The sequence below is a fragment of the Pinus tabuliformis genome, chromosome 8 (genome assembly GCF_031772625.1).
Source record: "Pinus tabuliformis cultivar Carrire ecotype Pingquan chromosome 8, CPIR1, whole genome shotgun sequence".
NCBI lineage: Eukaryota > Viridiplantae > Streptophyta > Pinopsida > Pinales > Pinaceae > Pinus > Pinus tabuliformis.
Genome location: NC_142294.1, coordinates 1339729026 through 1339750288, shown reverse-complemented (window position 1 = coordinate 1339750288; position 21263 = coordinate 1339729026).

The window sequence follows — 21263 nt, the reverse complement described above, 5'->3', positions numbered from 1 at the left end:
TCAAGCCTTGTCTACAGACCACATGGCTGAGCAGGTTGCCTAAGGGGATGAGGAAGGTACACTTCTTAAGATTCAACACAATCTGGTGTTGTCGGCATGTATCCAGCACAACCATAAGCTTGCTATATGTTTCTTGACCAACCCAAATACAGTCCAATCATCAAAGTAAACTTCCAAAAACTTATGGATGAATTCCTTGAACGCGGCCACTACTACGCGTGAAAATATTGCTAGGGCATTCTTTAACCCAAAGGGCATAACCATGTACTAAAAACATCCCCATTCGGTCGCAAAGGTGGTCTTGCTTCTATCTTCCGGTGTGATCTTGATCTGATGGTACCCTAAAAACCCATCCATAAATGAGTACGCTTCCTATCCACCAACATTCTCTAGGACCTCGTCTATAAATGGCGTTGGGAATGGGTCATGAACATAGGCATCATTCAGTTTTCGGAGGTCCATGCAGATTTGAATTTTGCCCTTCTGTTTTTTCTCCTGTACTATCATAGGACTCACCCAGTCAGACTCTTCCACAGGTTCAATAATTCCTGCTGCCAACATTTTGTCCAATTCTTCGTGGACCTTTTCCTTATACTTCAGATTCAATCAGTAAGGATGCTGCTTAACTAGCTTCGCGTCCGGTTTCAAAGTTATCTTCATCATCCCTAGGTCACCGAGGATCCCTTTTAACTCGGTTATTTTGGTCAGGAATAAGTCTTGATATTCATGAAGTAACTCGACGACCTTATTCACCATGGCATCGTCCCAATAGTCCCCAAGCATTGCGTACTTCGGCTCCTCCTCCATACCAATGTTCACTTGTTTCATTTTTAGTGGCGCGGTGATGTCAGGGTCCTCGATCGATGGTCTGCAAACCTCACGACTCCCCTCTGTTTCCGGAATATTGATGTTTTTGGGGTCATCATCATCATCTTCTACCTGCACATTGTAACATTCTAGGGCCTGGCTCAACTGATGAGACCATACTGGTTGCACTATTTCTTCTGGTTCCAGTGGTATTTTGAAAATGGCGGCCTTCACAACTTGCAGCACATCGTCAACAATATCCATCCATTGGTCCTTAAATAAGAATGTTAATGAGAATCCTTCATGGAAGATATCTCATTCGCCTGTACCGTGTCGAAGTTCTGTCTCAGTATACCAGTTCCTTGGGATGACATCCAGGGTATGATAAAATAAGTGTACCCACTCCGGCTGGGGTTCTTCTCCATAGGCTTTGGTCCATTTGTGACATGCACATGTAGGTCAACACATCCATTGTATTTCTTAGTTATTTGTAGCTCCAGCTTCCCAAACCTTATCTGCATCATCCTCTTGTAGGCGTGCTAGTCTTCAAAGGTTCCTTCATGTGTTCCCCACGAACGTGCAGGCGTCGTGCGTAGCGCCCATTTTAATGCATCGAACCTCTGGTGCTCTAGTACGACATTCTCAAAATTGTTCAAGAATTCATCCACCACGGTCAACCCATCATATGTCAGTAGATCTCGATCCTGAGCTGTTACACAACACAATGACCTAGTCATCATGTTGCAGTTTAACGTTGTTACTCTGTTCAACTGATTATGCCATCGTTCGTCTTCTTCATCTGAATCTGAAGTGCAGGACTCTGCGTGCTCCCACGATATTCTTCCTTCTGCAGTCGGATTTACCCAATCTTGATCTTGCGTAGTTATCTTGTAGATATGATCCAAGTCATCATCACTTTCATCATCGCGTACGGGTTTAGTGTAGCACGCTCCTTCAGCTGGATCTAGCGGAATAACTACACGTAGGGACTTTTTCTCAAATATCATCTTCTGTTTCTTTAAGTTAATGACTCCATTCATATCTGTGGCCCAATCTATCCCTAACAATGCAGGGTAAGGGTTGCTATCATCCACAATTTCTATTACCTCAAAATCCGTTTGTGTGCTTGTGCCTTCGATGTCCATGGTTACTCCTTGCAATCTCCCCATGGGCAAGATCTTTTGTTGGTTCGCCATCCATAATTGAATTAGAGACCACTGTAATGCAGGCCTGCCCATGCGTTCCCATGTCTGTTTAGGTAGCACATTCGCATCCGACCCTAAGTCCAGAATGACCTGATCCATCTCATAGTCGCCAATATGCGTCATTAATCGCATTTCTCGGCTGGTGCACAGAGCATGTTTTCCTAGTTTCTTGATCACGTGAGGTTCACCTGATCTTGCGCACCTAGTTATCAACTCTTGTAATCCCTTAACTTCCTTATGGTTGCGTAGCAACTTCATGCATGTCTCTAAAAAGGTAGTTAGCATAGAGGGATCCATTTCTAGCTCGGGTTGATCCTTACTACCTGAAGTAGAGACTTCCATGAAGCTCTTCTTAGCTTCCATAAATGTCTCCTTCACGCATTCCAAGTCGAACTCAGGCTACTTTGTAGGGGCCTTGCAAACCCATGTGTCTCCCTCGGTTTGTTTCCCCTTATCTTCCCCTGTGGTTGCACCACTTCTGAGCATCATGTTCACGTTGGGGTCTTCCTCGCGCAATTTGGATCTCATCATTTGGACGTTCTGCGTCGGTCCAGGCTGTGCTGCCCTTTTCTCGTGTACCTGTGCTATTAGCGCGAGACAATCTATCATTTCATGATCAAACTGCTCACAATAAGGGCACAATATTCTAGTCGGGTTGGTATAGTCACGAGCATAGTGCCCTGGTCCTCTACAGTTATAGTAGATTAGTTGTCCGCGGCCCCTTCCTGGCCCCATTCCTCCTCGTCCTCGACCTCGCCCTTGAAACCCAACACGTACCATCCCCGCAGCTGGATCAAGGCCTTGCATCTCTGCCTGCATCCTGTAGGCAGGTGTTCGGTCCATTAACAGTTCATAACTTCGACAGTTTTTCTCATCATGACCCACCGATCTACAAAAATTGCAAAATAGCTGCTAGGAGGTCGGTGTAAACTTCTACAATAGGTGACAGTTATCTGTTGTGTGCTTTCCTCCCACCTGACAAATCACGCACTAGAGTGCAGGCACCACACTTGGCCCTACCTGCACCTCTGGTCTCAATGGCATCGGTCCTCCCCCTACCAAATAGTTCGCGAATACTGGGCAATGATCCTTATCATGGCCCTAGCCTTTACATTTTATGCACCACACCTCTTCTCGCACTTCTAGTCAGAGCGCCTTCTCCTGCTTTAAACTCTGCATTTCCAAGCATAGGTTTTGTAGTTGTGCATGGATTTGCTAAACTCCCAACCCTGGATCTTGTATTGGAGTTTCATGCAACCTCATTGCTATCTCTAATGCTTCAACCTGGGTTGAGATCTTCTGCTGTGATAGCACCGTCCTCAGATGCGTTGTTAAAGACACCATGAACCATGCGTGGTGATGCACATCCGTCACCGTCATGTTAGCCTCACGGATCATACTCTTCAGTCTTTGATCCAGATCCCAAGGGTTTTCACTTGGCAACATCGCGATCTCCTTGAACCCAATGATCGACTGCGTCTCTGATTTCGGTCGGCTAAACTCTTTGTTCAATGCATCCTAGATCTCCACTATTCCGGCATTTGGATGATCACTAGAGTGCTTGATATACCAAGTCAGCACGCGATCCTATAGCGCACTCACCAAGGTGGCCTTTTTAATGTTATCATCCATAACTCCATGCACTTCCCACACTGCTCTTACTACGAACCAAAACTGATCTGGATCTTCGCTTCCTACTCCTCTGAATATAGGCAACTTGATCACACTCGCCATGTTAAACTTCTGGTTTGGTGGAGGTGGTGTGAGCTGAGGCTATCTGCGGGGTTTTGTTTTCCTATACCACGAACTCATGCAGCTTCTGATCCAACCAATATTCAATTTCTTTCTTCATAGGGTTCCAGTGTTCTGACATCAGACATCCCTTAGGCAAATCCCGGTCCCAACAAAGGAACCATTTCTTGGCTTGATTGGGCCTGACCCAGGTTCAGAAGAGTTTTAGCCAAACAAATCCCGCACTACCAGCCCTTTCAACAACAGTCCATGGAGCACGGACTGAAGTCTCACCCAAGGTAGTAGGGGAGGGTACTGGAACCAGGTTTCCGCACCCTAGGGATGTCTTGATGAGAACTTGGAAGGTTCACGAACCGACCAGTGCACTCGCGCTACTTTGCGCAACTGTCTGTCCTTCACGTAGATCCACGGCGGGGCACTTCCTAGATTCTTATTATTATTGCAATTATTACAGATTCAATCTCATTCTTGTAGTCTTAATCAACCATTCAATTGTTGTAACCAACGTGCACAACCATAACTCTTAAATAAATGCATAAAATCACAACATAACAACAATCATTCATATTTGCTACTAGATGCAGGATATAAAACAGATACACAATATTTCAGAGGTAACTTCTCTTTATTAATGACTTTGTTCCATTACAATCCACTTCCTGCCCTGTGCACTCAGCTGCAAGGGTCTGCGCACATAGCTGCAGAGCCTCTATCTCCTACTACTACCCAAGACTTGGATTTATAGACCCGGAGCTAGTATTGCCATCAAAAACCCATAATACATCAGATCTTTTCCAAAAGCTACCTTCTACCTTTAGAGCCTTGCTCTATTTATACATTCCCATGGTCCGCGGACCATGGGCAGGCCAACTCACTTTCTATTATTTTACATTATTTTCGGGTGGACAACCCTTTGACTCGACCTATTACAGTTCGCGCTCCGCACACTTCGGAACTTTTACAATATCATTACCCTAAATTATGGGCTTTAAGCCCCAAAACCGTTACGCGGGGCCTCCGCTACCCAACAAACATGAAAAGTGTGGCTTCATTACACATGTATATGTTTTCCTTCCTTATATAAGAAATATGCAACAAAGGTTATGAGCATTAGCATTGAGCATTATTTTGAAAATTAAATGCTCAAGAACCTCATTAGATCATGTACAATATTTTAATATTGCATACCAGAAAAGAATGTAGAAATTCATAAAAGAGATTATAGACCAAAAAATTGAAGAGATATAAAATAACTTTGAATGAAAGAATGCAAGGAGCAAGAAATCATTGTACTGTTACCTCTTTTGGAAGTGTTCTTCAAATTGCTAAAGCTGTTGCACTTTTTCCTTCCTAAACAACAAGATCTGCACCCTATTCTGCAAGAGAAAAAATAAAAATAATCAAGTTATTTACATGTATTTCATAATGACTGTTTCAATCATGATCAAAAGAAAAAAAAAATGGATCTGACATCAAGAAGACATGCATTATAGCTTGATATCAAAAGAAAGGAATAATAGAAAAACAAACTAATACATGTTCACCTTTTATGTCTTAAAAGAAAGTGCAAATGGTAAATAAATGGTTCCTACTGGAGTGAGCAGGTTGATTAAAATGGATATCTACCAAGAATAACAATGAAGTGTGACATCATACATGTTGTCATGAATGAATAAAAAATACACCCTAAATTTAACATTGGGAGGAAAAGCATGCACTTAAGCAGGCCTCATATGAGACTAACAACCCTATGTTTCCAATCGCACAAGTCTCCATTCACAATCACAAAATTTTGACTAGGGGTGAGGGCTTAGAAGAGACAGGGAAAAAAAAAATGAACAAACTATAACTCATCTTAAAAGCAATTATCAAAGCCACCTTCCTATGATCGTACAACATGCACTTTACAAGAAACAATAGACTCTCAAGTATCCTAAAAGGAGATGATGTCAATTTTGTAGATTGTTTATATGATTTAATTTGATGAATTACAACTAATTCCTAGGGCTTTATTACTGGGACTTGTATATATTTCATATATGTGAAATATATTTCATATATTTTTTACTCATTTGATCCAAAATGGATTTTGGGTAGACTCCTAAGTCTATGTGTTCCTCACTGAGGAAAATGAAAGTCCAAGGAAGTTCCTGGAAATAGCCCCATTGCAGAGATCCTTTCCTTTTGAATCTGCTGCAACTTGAATGGGAAAAAATGGACTTAGGATGCAGAAGCTATCACTCAAAGAAGATTCCCTTTGTTCCTTAGAAAAAGAGGCAAAATCCTTTAAAAATGGCAAAAAACCCTTCAAAAGAGAAATCGCATTGGACCAGGGCAAAAGAGTGGATTTAATCGGGAAGGGGAAGCACCCCCGATTACCAACAAGGATAATTTTAGGGGCGAATGTTCGCCTTTTGGCGAAATTAAGGGATTTTAAATTTTTAGTGGGCGAATATTTTGTATCATAGTACATTTTTACAAATCACCTCAAATAGCCCACCTTATTTTAAGGGAGAGGGTAAAAAAGGTAAATTTAGCCCTTGAAATTAGGACTTACAACCTTCCATTCGCCCATTTTCAAGAATAGGTTTTATTTAAGTGAATCCATTCGCCCATTTTCAAGAATAGGTTTTATTTAAGTGAATCCTATGGGCCAAATACCATATTTATAAAAGAGGTATTGTAAATTAATAAAAATATAAATAAATGAAAGGTATGGTAAATAAATAAAACATTTTTTATATTTACTCCATAAGTCACCTTATATACATGTAAGGGTGTAAACAAATAAAAATATAAGTAAAGTGGAGGTATGGTAAATAAATAAAACGTCTTTTAATACTTACTCAAAAGGTATGGTAAACAAATAAAAATATAAATAAACTAGACATATCGTAAATAAATAAAACCTCTTTTTATATTTAGTCCATAACCCTCGTTCTATTTATGAAGGCTCAAGAAAGAGGTTTTATTTAAGTGAATCCTATGGGCCAAATACCATATTTGTAAAAGAGGTATGGTAAATTAATAAAAATATAAATAAACGAGAGGTATGGTAAACAAATAAAACACCATAACCCTCGTTCTATTTATGAAGGCTCAAGAAAGAGGTTTTATTTAAGTGAATCCTATGGGCCAAATACCATATTTGTAAAAGAGGTATGGTAAATTAATAAAAATATAAATAAACGAGAGGTATGGTAAACAAATAAAACATTTTTTTATATTTACTCCATAAGTCACCTTATATTTACGAACACTCAAAAAATGGGTTATATTTAGGTGAAACCTCTGGCCAAAATACTATGGGACAAATACCATGGACTAGATTGTTATTAATACCATGCAAAAAACCATTATTAACCCTAATATTAGAATTAATAAAAATAAAAATGGCACATGGTATTGACCCATGGTATTCACCAAAATGGCACATGGTATTGACCCATGGTATTCACCTGGAATGTAGCCTATTTAAATGGGGGAATTAAACCAGCATGTAGCCTATGCTAAGATTCACTAGGACTTTACAAAGTTTTATTATTTAGTGAAAGACTCGCCAAGATCTTACAAGATTTTATAATTGAGTAAAATATTCGCCATGCCTGGTGAAAGATTCGCCAAAAAATTATATATACATATTATATTATTGATAAAATCGCCTTCCATTTTTCCTATATACCATGGAGATTCGCCCATTTATTATATTTATAAATTTGGGGGGGTTCTTAAAATTTTCCCTGATTACCAATCCTCGACATATCGGGTCAGAGGCGGGCTTGTGTGTATATAACCTAAGGCGGAACCCCGTGCGGATGCGATGCGCGATCACCGATATCGACAGATCGCAATCGGCGTTAGCATAGGCCATGCCATATGGAAAGACCCCGGGTCCATGCGATACGTGATTGCGATCAATCACATCACAATATCGCATCAAAGTAATACGACAGAGCAGGGCCATATATCTATATCTATATCTATATCTATATCTCTCTATATATATATATATATATATATATATATATAGATATATAGATATCTCTCTCTCTCTCTCTCTCTCTCTCTCTCTATATATATATATATATATATATATATATATATATATATATCTGTGTGCCAATGCGATGCGACCAGACCTGAAAGGGTTGTAAATGCCACTGCATAATTATTTCAAGTCCGATATGAGCCTCTTTTCGGGATTTTCTTTGTATTTGGGATTTTTAACAATAAACCAAAATACAAAGAAACTCGTGCCTATGTGACTTGCGATAGCGATTTAAAGGTGGATCCAATGAAATATAGGGGGAATTCATAATATTTGAAATCCGATAAAAAGTGATGTGGAGGATTTTTCCCGTGTTTTACAGTGTTTCTCTGTGTAAACAGAGAACACTATTATTGGGGATTTCAATGCAACAATGGTCCCTTCTGTTACAAAACAGGGGACCACCATCCCTGAAGGTGTTTAGCAATGATTTCTAACGCTCAGAGGAGGATTTGAGCGGACAGAGACAGGGAGCTAGAGAGCCCAGAAAAGGAAATGAACAGATAGCGCTGATTGCCTTAAAGCCACAAAATGATAGAAAAAGAAAAAGGAGGAAGCAATGCTAAGACAGGAGTGCAGAAAGTGAAGCCAAAGCAGGAAGCTAAGGAAATTGAGAGCAAAAAGAGCTCAATTGAGAGCAGGAGCACAGAAAGAAAAAGGCAGAAGCAAAAAGAGGCCGAGAGAGCAAAAGCGAATGTGCAGAGCAGCCAAGGGAGTCACTTGGAGGTCAAGTGAAAAGCCAGGGAGTTGTACATTGCAGAGAGCCAAAGAAGCCAAAGCCAAAGAGCTAGAGCCAAGAGCCAGAGTGAGAGCCGAGAGCCAGAGAGCCGAGAGCTTCAAGAGTCAGGGATAAAATGGTGTCTAAACCCATTGTTTCTATGTAAAACCAATGGAGTTGAGCCAGGGAGCTTGTAAAAGGACTTTACCATAATCCCAGAGAGCCTAGTCGAGTTGACTAGAGCTCACAGAGACATAGCCCAAGAGTTTTGGGTGAACTCCAAATTAATATTGCTATTCTGTGTGTGTTTTATTGCTGCATTGTCTCTGTTGTTTTAATTGTTGCTATTTGCTTTATATTAGTTTAAGCAAATCAATTTATAGCACCTGAACAGTTTAAAACAAACATAAGCATACACTATATTGTCAAGCATATTATCAATTCCGCATTGGTTAATTAATAAGACTTGGGAATATTTAAGCTTTGGAAGTGGGAGAGGATATTGTAAGTTAAACAAGAAGCCCAAGTGCCCCATTTTCAGATCAGGTGGTATCGAAGCTTAAGATTGGTTAACCACACCTTTAAGAAGGTTATATCAGAATGCTTGATTGACATGGAAAATATTTCTTGTCTGAAAGGTGTTTGGGCAGTCAAGGATTGATTGTCTGATTGATGTATGTTTGTTTGTAGACTGACTATTGTTTGAGCTTGTAGAGGTGAAGGGAAAGTTGTTGATCGTTCAATCCAGGAAGGACGAGAAGGAAAAAGGGTTGAAGGAATTCTTCTATCCCCAAAGGACCTCAAAGTAGTCCTTGAAGCACAAGAGGTTTTTTGCAAAAGATTGCTTAAATAAGCTCTTTATTAATCTTGTTTGAAGTTCTTTTTTCATTGGCATAATGACAACTTCCTCAAGTGTATCCTCAAATTCCTTCTCCATCACAAGACTCTTTGATGGAGACATGAAGCAAGACTTGTTCATCATGATGGACAAGGTGAGAGAAATGTATGAGGATGGAAGGAAGAGCAGCATACTTAGAGAGCAGTTGAATTCCATGAAGGAAGAGAAGCAGTTGCTTTTTGACAGACTCCAGGAAATGGAGAGGCAACTTCATATTGAAAATATGAACCTGAAAAGAATGCTTGAGTTGGAGTCACATATATTTTTTTCCCAAGAAGCCTTAGTCAAGTATTAGCTTGAAGAAGAAGTAGGCCATTCTAATTTGTCTTCAAATTCTTTAAGAATGCTTATATTGGTTCTTTTGAAAAACATACTAGAGGCATAGGTTCCAAGCTAATGTCCAAGATGGGCTATGAAGGAAAGGGCTTGGGAAAGCATGCACAAGGTATTGTTGAACCAATAACGGTTGAGGAAAGGCCTAAGTATTTGGGTCTTGGCTATGGACAGTCTTATGGAGAGAGTTCCAAAGCTATGATTAAGGCCATTGAAACAGTCCCAAGAAGGAGTTTCATTTCATGTCCTCTGCCTCAAAAGTGTGAAGATTGTATTCAGGAGGAATGCAATGGCTTGAAACATCACTTGCAGGATGCAGGTGTTCAGAAGCACAGAGTTGTGGAAACTCTAACGGCCTTGAAGAGATTGATGGTGTTCCAAAGGGAGTCACTTCTTCATTTGCTTCACGTCCTCATGAAGGCAATAAAGGTGAAAGAGGCAGGTATAAATCTGGTTGTAAGCATCTTCCTTTTGATTTTCCAAAGCATGATAAATTTCCACATAGATACGGGAAAATAATTGCATGTTCCTTTTGTGGTTTGGAGAACCATAATGTTTCTAGATGTTGGAAGAGAATGGCCACATACATGAAACTTTTGAAGGAAAAGAAGCAAAAATCCAAAGGTCCATTGGACAAGGCAAATCATGCTATCAAGAGGATGCACATGTGTTGCACTTACTGCCATAAGCAAGGGCATATTGCTGAAAGGTGTTGGACTCTGAATCCAACAATGCTTCCACAAAGGATGAAGAAAGTGGAAAGAGAAGATGGCATAAATGGAAATAAAATTTCCATGGATGATGTGCTTCAGAAAGATTCACATGTTGATGCTGATGTGCAGACAAAGGAAAAACCTTTGAACTAGATTCGTAAGAAATGGTTAGAGTTCTTTTCCAATTAAGGATTACATGTCTATTGATGCATCTATTTGCATTTCTTTGTTAATGAGATGCAAGTTGCAGGTTCTTACCAAGAAGGTGAATGGAAAATTTGAGTAGGAGACTCACTTTATTGCTGCAACATTATAGTTCATTTCAGCTTCAAAATTACAGTGTAGTTAAATGAAAGTTGAAGGATGAAATGCATGCATGAGCATGATGTGCATGGACACAGGGATGTTGATGTTTTCATTGTTTTGAACATATATGTGTAATTAACTTGTAGGGTTGATTGCTTTGACATGCATGTGATGCAATGTTGACTTGGGAGGAGCTAATTTGGTCTCCAAGATGGAGATAATAATGAAGTGTTTCATCTTTTGAAAAGAGTCCTAATGGTCTTTTTCTACATGCTTGACTTGGAGAGTCATTTGTTTAAAGGCATGTTTTGTGGGCTTGTTATCTAGTCCATCATTTGCATGTAGATGTAAGACATGGAGGTGTTCACCAGAGGTGAAATTTGTTTCTTTTGTTGAAGCATGAGTTTAGGCCATCCAATTGTTGCCTATATTTCTGTTGTTGTTAATAGTTGTTGTTGACATCTTTTCAAATAGGTACAAATGAAAGTTTTGTGGAGCAAATGTACTTCACATTTGTTTGAGCCACCTTGGATCAATGATCAAGGTGGAGAAGTTCAAACTACCTTCTATGACCATTTTAGCAGAGGTTCTACAGGAGGGCAAGGAGGAAGACAGTTCTTCTTAGGAAGACCAGCACGTCCAGGAAGGAAAGTGGTCAAAGGCTTTGGTTCAGAGGCACTATGCAAGGCAAGTGTATGAAGGCTGGAAGAAGAGGGTGTTGTTACTCTCAGGTACTATTCAGATCAGTATATCAGTCTTTTGGAGACCAAAAGTTCTTTTAGTGGGAAGGCGTGATCCAAAATGGATTTTGGGTAGACTCCTAAGTCTAAGTGTTCCTCACTGAGGAAAATGAAAGTCCAAGGAAGTTCCTGGAAATAGCCCCATTGCAGAGATCCTTTCCTTCTGAATCTGCTACAACTTGAATGGGAAAAAATGGACTTAGGATGCAGAAGTTATTGCTCAAAGAAGATGCCCTTTATTCCTTAGAAAAAGAGGCAAAATCCTTTAAAAATGGAAAAAAACCCTTCAAAAGGGAAATCGCATCGGACCAGGGCAAAAGAGCAGATTTAAGCGGAAAGGGGAAGCACCCCTGATTGCCGATCCTCGACATATCAAGTCGGAGGCGGGCTTGTGTGTATATAACCTAAGGTGAAACCCTGGGCCGATACGATGCACAATCGTCGATATCGGCGGATCACAATCAGTGTCGGCATAGGCCATGCCATATGGAAATACCTTGGATCCATGCGATACGTGATTGTAATCAATCGCATCGCAATATTGCATCGGAGTAATACGACGTAGCAGGGCCATATATATATATATATATATATATATATATATATATATATATATATATGTATATATATATATATGTATATCTATATATCTATATATATATACATATATATACATATATCTACATATATACATATATATACATATATATACATACATATATATATATATATATATATATATATATATATATATATACATAGATAGATATATATATATATATATATATATATATATATATATATATATACATAGATATATATATATATATATATATATATATATATATATATATATATATATATATATATATATGCACCGATGCAATGTGACCGGACCTGAAAGGGTTGTAAATGCCACTGCATAAGTATTTCAAGTCCGATATGAGCCGTTTTTCGGGATTTTCTTTGTATTTGGGATTTTTAACAATAAACCAAAATACAAAGGAACCCGCACCTATGCGACTTGCGATAGAAATTTAAAGGTGGATTCGATGAAATATAGGGCAGAATTCATAATATTTGAAGTCCGATAAACAGTGATTTGGCAGATTTTTCCTGTGTTTTACAGTGTTTCTCTGTGTAAATAGAGAACACTATTTTTGGGGATTTCAATGCAATGATGGTCCCTTCCGTTACAGAATAGGTGGCCACCATCCCTGAAGGTGTTTAGCAACGATTTCTAATGCTCAGAGGGGCATTTGAGCGGACAGAGGTCGGGAGCTAGAGAGCCCAGAAAAGGAAACAAACGGACATCGCCAATTGGCTTAAAGCCATAGAATGACAGGAAAAGAAAAAGGAGGAATTAATGCTGAGACAGGAGCACAGAAAGTGAAGCCAAAGCTGGAAGCTAAGGTAATTGAGAGTAGAAAGAGCTCAATTGAGAGCAGGATTGCAGAAAGAAAAAGGCAGAAGCAAAAAGAGGTCGAGAGAGAAAAAGCGAATGCGCAGAGTAGCCGAGGGAATCACTTGGAGGTCAAGTGAAAAGCCATGGAGCTGTACATTATAGAGAGCCAAAGAAGCCAGAGCCGAAGAGTCAGAGTAAGAGCCAGAGCCAAGAGCCAGAGCCAGAGCCGAGTGTCAGAGAGTCGAGAGCTTCAAGAGCCGGGGATAAAATGGTATCTAAACCCATTGGTTTTGTGTAAAACTAGTGGAGTTGAGCCAGGGAGCTTGTAAAAGGACTTTACCATAATCCCAGAGAGCCTAGTCAAGTTGACTAGAGCTCATGGAGACGTAGCCCAAGAGTTTTGGTGTTGGAAATAATACTGAGAGGGGGGGTGAATCAGTATTATCAGATCAATCAAACTTTTCAATTTCATACTCAGAAACATATACGCTACTTCAATTAAGTGAACCCGCGTGTACACGCTACTGTGTGTAATGAAACTCGCGTATATCCAGAGATCTTATAATTCAGTTAGCTTAATCTTCAGTAAATGCATCAGATCATTATTAAGCATATTAACAGTAATCAGGTGCAGAATAACAGAACAGAACATCACACAAGAGCCACACACATGAACACAAAGATATAAGGTGGAAACCCAATGTGGGTGAAAACCACCTGCTGCAAGTCATCTCAATCTTCTTCTTAATAAGAAAATCCTTTTACAATATTTGTACTGGTGCAGTCTTATACCAGTACGGGAGCTACAACCCCCTTTGCTCTTGTACTAGCCGATTCATTTACTAGTACGCAGGCTGCTACCTGCTACAATGCTCCAAAGATCTCCTTTAGCTTTTGTACTAGCTTAGATACTAGTACGTAGGTGCTTGCCTACAATCTTCTCTCCTCCAGGTACCACGTTTCATCAATTTTCAGACTGGATACACTGAAGCACAACACATAATCTGAAAGGCCACTTTTCATCCAATTTTCATACTGGACCCATAACTATCATTGAAGCTCAAAACTATCATCAAACTCTGAATCACTGAAACCCTGTTAACAACAGTCACCAGAACACAGAGCAGACACAGAACTCTGTAATAACCATCAGATCCATCTGTAACTTCAAATATCAAGCTTTACAATGTATACGCTACTTCGATGAATCAAACCCGCGTGTATACGCGCTTTTATCAAAGACAACCCGCGTACAGATCTAAAAATAATTTCTCATAACTTGCAGCTGTACCAGACATCAGTCATACTCATAACACTTATAGAATAATACATGCGTCAGTGTGTAGATCTAGAATAAGCATCATAAAGATAGTTCATTTCAAACCATTTGATCCCGATCTCTCCTTAGATCTAGTTCTCCATCAACCGATGAGATCTCTCCTTAGCTCAGATTAAGCAATGCATCATCAACCCATAACCTGCATACTGGATCTCATACTTCTTCAGATATTCAAGACATTTCAGATGCACTTGCCTAATGATTTCCTTCCCTTTATATAGCCTTAGGCCTTGTTCAATACCAAGAGCCAAAACCATAGAAATCCAATACCATCAACTTCAAAACTAGGGATCGACACGCCCGTCGAGACACAATGGTCCGAAACCATAGGCACAACTTCCAAGGACTAACCGCCATGGACCAAAGGTACTTTTCCACATACACGCGCTTTTGCTGAAACCAACCTGCGTGTACACGCGACTTGGGCTTAACGAACCTGCGTGTATGAACTTTCTCTTCTTCTTATAGTCTGATCATCAATTCCTTGCTGCTGACCTTCTGTACTATGATTTGCCATCAAGGACAACACTTATCTCATAATGCCAACAATCTCCCCCTTTGGACTTGATGGCAAAGCTAACTTGTCACACTTAGAACTATCATCTGATTCCTTTGAGCTGTCCTCCATCAGTCACATCTGATATCTCTTCTGAAGATTCATCATCTGATTCCTTTGAGCTGTCCTCCATCAGTCACATCTGATATCTCTTCTGAAGATTCACCCAGTTATACATAAGTGAGATATTCTTCTATGAGAGGGTTGCCATCAAGTACAACACATGCATCATAATGCCAACATTTGGGTGAACTCCAAATTAATATTGCTGTTCTGTGTGTGTTTTATTGCTCCATTGTCTCTGCTGTTTTAATTGCTACTATTTGCTTTATATCATTTTAAGCAAATCAATTTACAACACTTGAACAGTTTAAATCAAACATAAGCATACACTATATTTTCAATCATATTATCAATTCTGCATTGGTTAATCAATAAGACTTGGGAATATTTAAGCTTTGGAAGTGGGAGAGGATCTTGTAAGTTAGATAAGAAGCCTAAGTGCCCCATTTTCAGATCATCATTACAAATTTGAGGATGTAGAATAGAATTACTGTGACTCATTAGCACTCCATTCTTAATAGTAATTCCTGACATAATGGATGTCATACACAACATGCTGAATTACTATTTTTTTACATTGGTGAATCGGTAACTAGTTGGAGTAATCAGGGGGAGACATAAGATCAAACCTAGAAGTTTTTATTATAACACCAAGAGAATATCCAATAGCCCATAATCCAGATATAATAAGAAGTTATGACTTAGCAAGAGCCATGAATCCATGGGTAGGGAGGCGGGAGCCTACTCCTTGAACCTTATCACAACAAGCCAAAGATGCTACCCTATGGGTTTTGAAAATAGATGGATGGGATAACATGCCATTGTGTTAACAACTCAGTCATCCCACAAGTAGACACATACTAAAATAATTATCATAGCTTATACATAGAGATTAATAGATACCCTCTGTGGCAAGGAACAAATGTTCTTTGAAGGCCTTCAATAAATTAACTAAAACAATACCTTTAAGGTGAGTCCTTTCATCCCCAAAACCAAAAATTCATCAAATGTAGGGATTAAAGAAAGCTCCTTGAGTGATGTCTCAACCCTTACTAAAGAGATTGCAAAGTAGCCAAAACCTTTCCTAGTGATCAACCATACTAAATGATCCAGGTGGATCTCTAGATACCAGTGGCATGGTATAAGGTTCAAAATTCAAAGTGGCAGAAAGTTGATGAACTTGACACCAAATCGAAGTGCTCGTCACCATGATTCTAACGGCATGAATGACAGTCCAAATGAGTTTGTATGAGGAAGATAGAAGCAGTCAAAGATTAAGGTTGACTTGCACATGTGTCAGGCTTAAGGAGGGCGCAACTTGGTAGAAACTGGACACGGAAATCCGGCCAGTGTTCTGGGAAAATTTGTAGGATGATTAATTCGTTCAATAACCATAAGCTTCGAGAAATTTTCTAATATGGGTTTATAAACTAAAAAAAAGGGTGGCAAGCCATGACCCCCACCGCCCCTAGTGGAGCCCACAACAAATTTAACATTAAAAAAATGGGCGGGCTACCATGGCCCCACCGCCCCAGGGAACCACCACAACAGTTGTTAATATTAAAAAAGGGGTGGACGGCCATGACCCCGCCACCCCCGGAACCACCGCAACTGCAATATATTTATATATATAAGTGTTAGGGGGCAGGCTGTCAACCCCTCACCCCTCCACTCCACTTCAATGTATTCAACATAAAAGCGACGGAGAGTAGGGGGATGGGTCACTGCTTCGGTGGACCCACCGCTCAATAAAAAAAATAAAAAAAACCTGTGTTAAAACGAGGAAGGGCCGGATTTGATCCCCCGACCCCTCCTCAGTGACTACGCCTATTTACCATTACACCAACAAACTCTGTTGGGAGGTCCACCAACCAAATGATATTTAAACTTTTATGTATAGTGCGAGCGGAGGGGAGGAGCAGGAACAAATTTCGAGACTATATTATTTTACCGCAAGAGGGCGGAACCCTAAGTGACCTGTGGTAGGGGGCGAAACCTTGCCTGAGCACAATTTTTAGAGGTTCAATTTGGTCTAGTGTCAGAATTGGGCAAGTTTTATATCGATTTTTCTCCTCTCGATGACAGAAACTCAATGGTGATGTCAGGTTCTGCAAAAAAATCTCTCCATTTTTGGAAATTTTCCAAATTGGAGGTATAATACTCCTTATGTAAATATTGATTGTACTTCTTTCTCTTTTATGCCACTTAATGAATGAAGGCCTACCCAGTGATTGAGGAGGACCCAGAGATGTAGTCCAAATTGGACGAAATCCATTATCAAGTCTCTTGTCTTATTTTCATGCCTTTATGTGTTTCCTCTCTTCTTTCATGTGCACATTAAGTTTCTATGGTTAAGCTGCAATTTGTTCATGTAATTCTTTAATACATATATAAGAAAAATAAATTGGATAAAGTGGTATCACAACAGGTCTTTGTAGATGTGAATTGCATGTTTGTATGCTAACAAGAAACAGGCTCTGAAGAGGCAAAGGGAAACTAAAGTATTTCGATCTTGAAGTGGGGTGTGCACATCGAAGGAGAAACATGGTGAATGACGAGGCTCATTATGAGGAGGAGCGAAATTACCACAAAGCCTTCTATACAATGGCAGAGAAGGTCGATCACTTGTTTTCAAGGTTGGAGAAAGAAGAGGAGAGAAATCCAGAAGAAGAAGGTTTAGTACATGGAAATGGTGGAGAAGAACCCCCTCATCCTTCCATGAGTGAAATTTTTTCTTCCTCTCATCACCATCATCATAGGAATTCAAGGGATGCATCTAAGAAACCTTTTCTTAAGTTAGATGTCAAATTTGATCTTCCCATGTATAACGGTGAAAGTAATGCAAAAAATCTTAATAATTAGATTAGGCATATTGAAATCTACTGTAGGATTTAGCAGATTGAAGAGGACGAGGCAAATATCCAGTTGTCTTCTCTTCAGTTGAGTGGCATTGCTCTCGTTTGGTGGGAGATCAAATTGTGAAGCAATAAGAGTTTGGGTAATCTTCTTTCCTCATGGTCCAGTTTAATTTCTGCATTAAAGGAAAAAATTATCCCTTGGGTTATAAGCAAAAGGCCTTGATGGACTGGCAATACTTCAGGCAAGGCAGAGGTTAGGATGTTCAAATATTTAGTACTGAGGAGTTTAGAAAAAAAGTACCTAATTTGGGCATTGCACTTGACCGACCCGAAGTAGTAACTAAGTATATTGGATCATTATATAGTTACATTAGGCATTCATTATTTTTTTTTTTTATCGTTGAAACTACACTACTTCTATTATTTACATTAACAACAGTGAACAGTTACATTCAGGTTTACAAGTCGCCAGAGGCCTGGGTTGGCGCTCTTGCTCATATAGCTTCATTAAGTCAATTACCCGCGCAGGGGCCTTCTTCCTGTGACTAAGCGCCCACGCAGGGGTTATATCATTGTGACCTCTACTAAAACTGGAAGCCCATGCAATGGCAGAGGAGCTATGAAAACGAAACCAAACAAAAGTACCTTTCCCACGCAGGGGCAAAAAAGAGACCTGTAGGAAATTCATCAGAGTCCCACGCAGGGGACAGGACACGCACTGAACAGCATAATTGTCTAACCAAACAAAAAGATTAACGCCATACATTAAGCATTGGTGGAAGGGTAAACGGCATACAAAAAAACCTGAGCTCGAGCTGAGAACTGGAGCTGGGCTGAGCCCGCGACTATTCATCTGAGTCTTCCTCCGAGTCTTCTGGATAGATCCAGTATTCACCTTCTGGTGGAGGTCCCCAGTCATACTTGGCCTTGCCCTTTGCAGGTGCCGGTTGAGAGGCTGGTGGAACAGCTCCTGGCTCGGATTGTGCCCCAGCTTTTTCCTCAGTAGCTTTGGAACTCTCTGCATGCTGAATTGGGGCATGGGGTAGCTCCCCTCCCGTAGGATGAATTGGGGCATTGGGTTGCTCCCCCCCTTCTTCTTTCGCCTCTTCCATGAATAATATTGAAACATGAGCTTGAATGCTTGAATTACCTTGGGCATTGCTGACAGAGAAAATCGCTGAGCCAAACGCCGGTAGCGGAGCAGCTCCTGGGTTCTGTGGCCGGGCATCCATGAATTGCTGCGATTGGATGGGGTTGGCTTCCTCCACCCTATGGCACAGACAGCGGCAGCAATTTGACGACGGATTGACAGGGGGGCGTGAGGCTCCTCCTCTTCCGATGCCGCATCGACTGAAGGGTCTCTGTCTTGCCGGCATGACTTCCAAACGACCAACACTTCCTTTCGCTGCTTTTTCACCGTTCCAGTGAGCCTCAAGGTGGCTTCATGTTCCCTCTCCGAGCCTTGAAACCCAGAGACCCACCTCCTCAATTTGAACAGACAAACATTCCCCATTCTCTCCAGTCTTATGCTGCGGTTGTTGGCATTGGTTCTGGTGCGCCATGACTCGCCTTTGCCACTGCGTCTAAGGCTCATCTGAAACCGTAAATGGCCGTCCCTTCGCTCTATTGCTCTCACGCTCGCTGGCCAGGGCGACGTAGAGCATTTAAGGTGAAGTTTATGCTTGAGCCCGCCCATGTAAACCATGTGGCGTACTACCCTCCCCTAACGTGGCACCCGCATCCGGGAGAGCGCTGTCATTTTGGATAAGCTTGTTCAGCTCCTGGGCTTGAGCATTGTTTGAGATCACTGTTGGGCCTCCTATGAGGAGTGTATGGTTGTGTTCTGCCCCTATGTTGGCAAGAAGGTCGGCGACTTTGTTGCCTTCTCTTTTTGTGTGAGAAAAAGAGATTACCCTGTCACTATGTAGGGCTAATTCAATTGCTTCTAAGCATGCTGCCAGTCGCCAATTGTTTGTGATTCTTTTCGCATGAGAGCCATTCTGCAGTCTCTTGGCCATGTTTATAAGGATCTGGGAGTCTCCTTCCACGATCAAGGGCTGCAATTGGAGATTTTCAGCTAGGAGGAGCCCTTGCCATAGTCCTTCGATTTCAGCTGAATTGTTTGTATCCCAGCCCAGGGATCCCAAAAATATCTTCAGTGGTGTGCCTTCATGATTTCTTAGGATACCTCCATAGCCTGCTCTTCCGGGATTGCCCTTGGAGGCTCCATCAAAATTGAGCTTATAAGAGTATTTTGGTGGAGCACTCCAGGTATCTGTGCTTGAGTCACTGCTGGTGGAAGTACTGATCCTTTGTTGGGGTTGAGAGATGTTTAGTTGCCAATTGCTTAATATACCTATCTCATTATCCAGTGTGGGGAAATCTTCCTTTGTCCAGGAGTGGAGGTTCAGCGTTTCGCTTAGATTCCCACAAAGTTTTATCCAAACCTCCTCGATCCGAGTGCTCTGATTTTTAAAGATCCGCTTATTCCTTTCTTTCCAAATGCTCCAGGATATGAGGCCCGGTAAGAGATTCCACAAGCCATTGAGGAGTTCACTCTTGTAAGGGTTCTGCGTCCAGTGCCTGAGAGATTCAATGATGTCGTCGTGTGTTCTGCACCTTCTTTGGCATCTGAAGCCCGCCTTTTCCCAAAGTTGACTAGCTAGAGGGCATGTATCCAAAAGATGATGAAGCGTTTCCTCATTATGGCCACAGTTGGGGCATCGCGAAGGTCCATGAAAATTCCTTCTTCTCAGTTTATCCCAAGTAAGGATTCTTTTGTGGCTAACAAGCCATAAGAAGTAAGAGATCTTGGGCCATGAACCGAAGTTCCATATTTTGGTCCAAATGGGATCCGGGTGGGTATTGTTGTTGCAGAGAATCTTATAAGCTTCTGAAGTGGTGAAGTCCCCTTTTGGGCGATATCCCCATCTTAGTATGTCGGCCTCTTCATTGTATCGAATTCTTCTTTTGTCCAGCTCCCTTTCTAGAACCCCTGTATTCTGCAGATCTGTGGTGGTGGCCCATTGATTTCCAAGTTTCCACTCCCTGAATCCATGTTCCATTACTGGCCTCCAGTAGTAGTGTATCTTTTCCTGCTGCTGCTCCTGTTTGACGTGTTCCAAAGATATATGGATGGTGTGACAGAGCTTTGGCATCTGATTCCAAGCATCTGTCCAGAACCTTGCTGTTTGCCCATTTCTTACTTCCCAAAAGCTGTGTTGCTGTATTAAGTGATAGTGCTGTTTGGCTGCATTCCAAACAAGCGAGCCTTTCTCCCATGGGATGAAACGGATGAGCTCCTCCTGGGGTCTATTGTTGGCATACTTAGCTGTCCAGAGCTTGGCCCACGGCTTGTCCGGGTTAGTGATCCATTGCCACCAGATTTTAGCACACATGATGGCATTACTGTGCTCCAGATCCCGCAACCCAATACCTCCTTTTTCTTTTGGCTGGCATAGCGTTGGCCATTTGACTAGGGCCCATTTCTTATTAGTAGCCGTTCCTCCCCAGAGAAAGCTG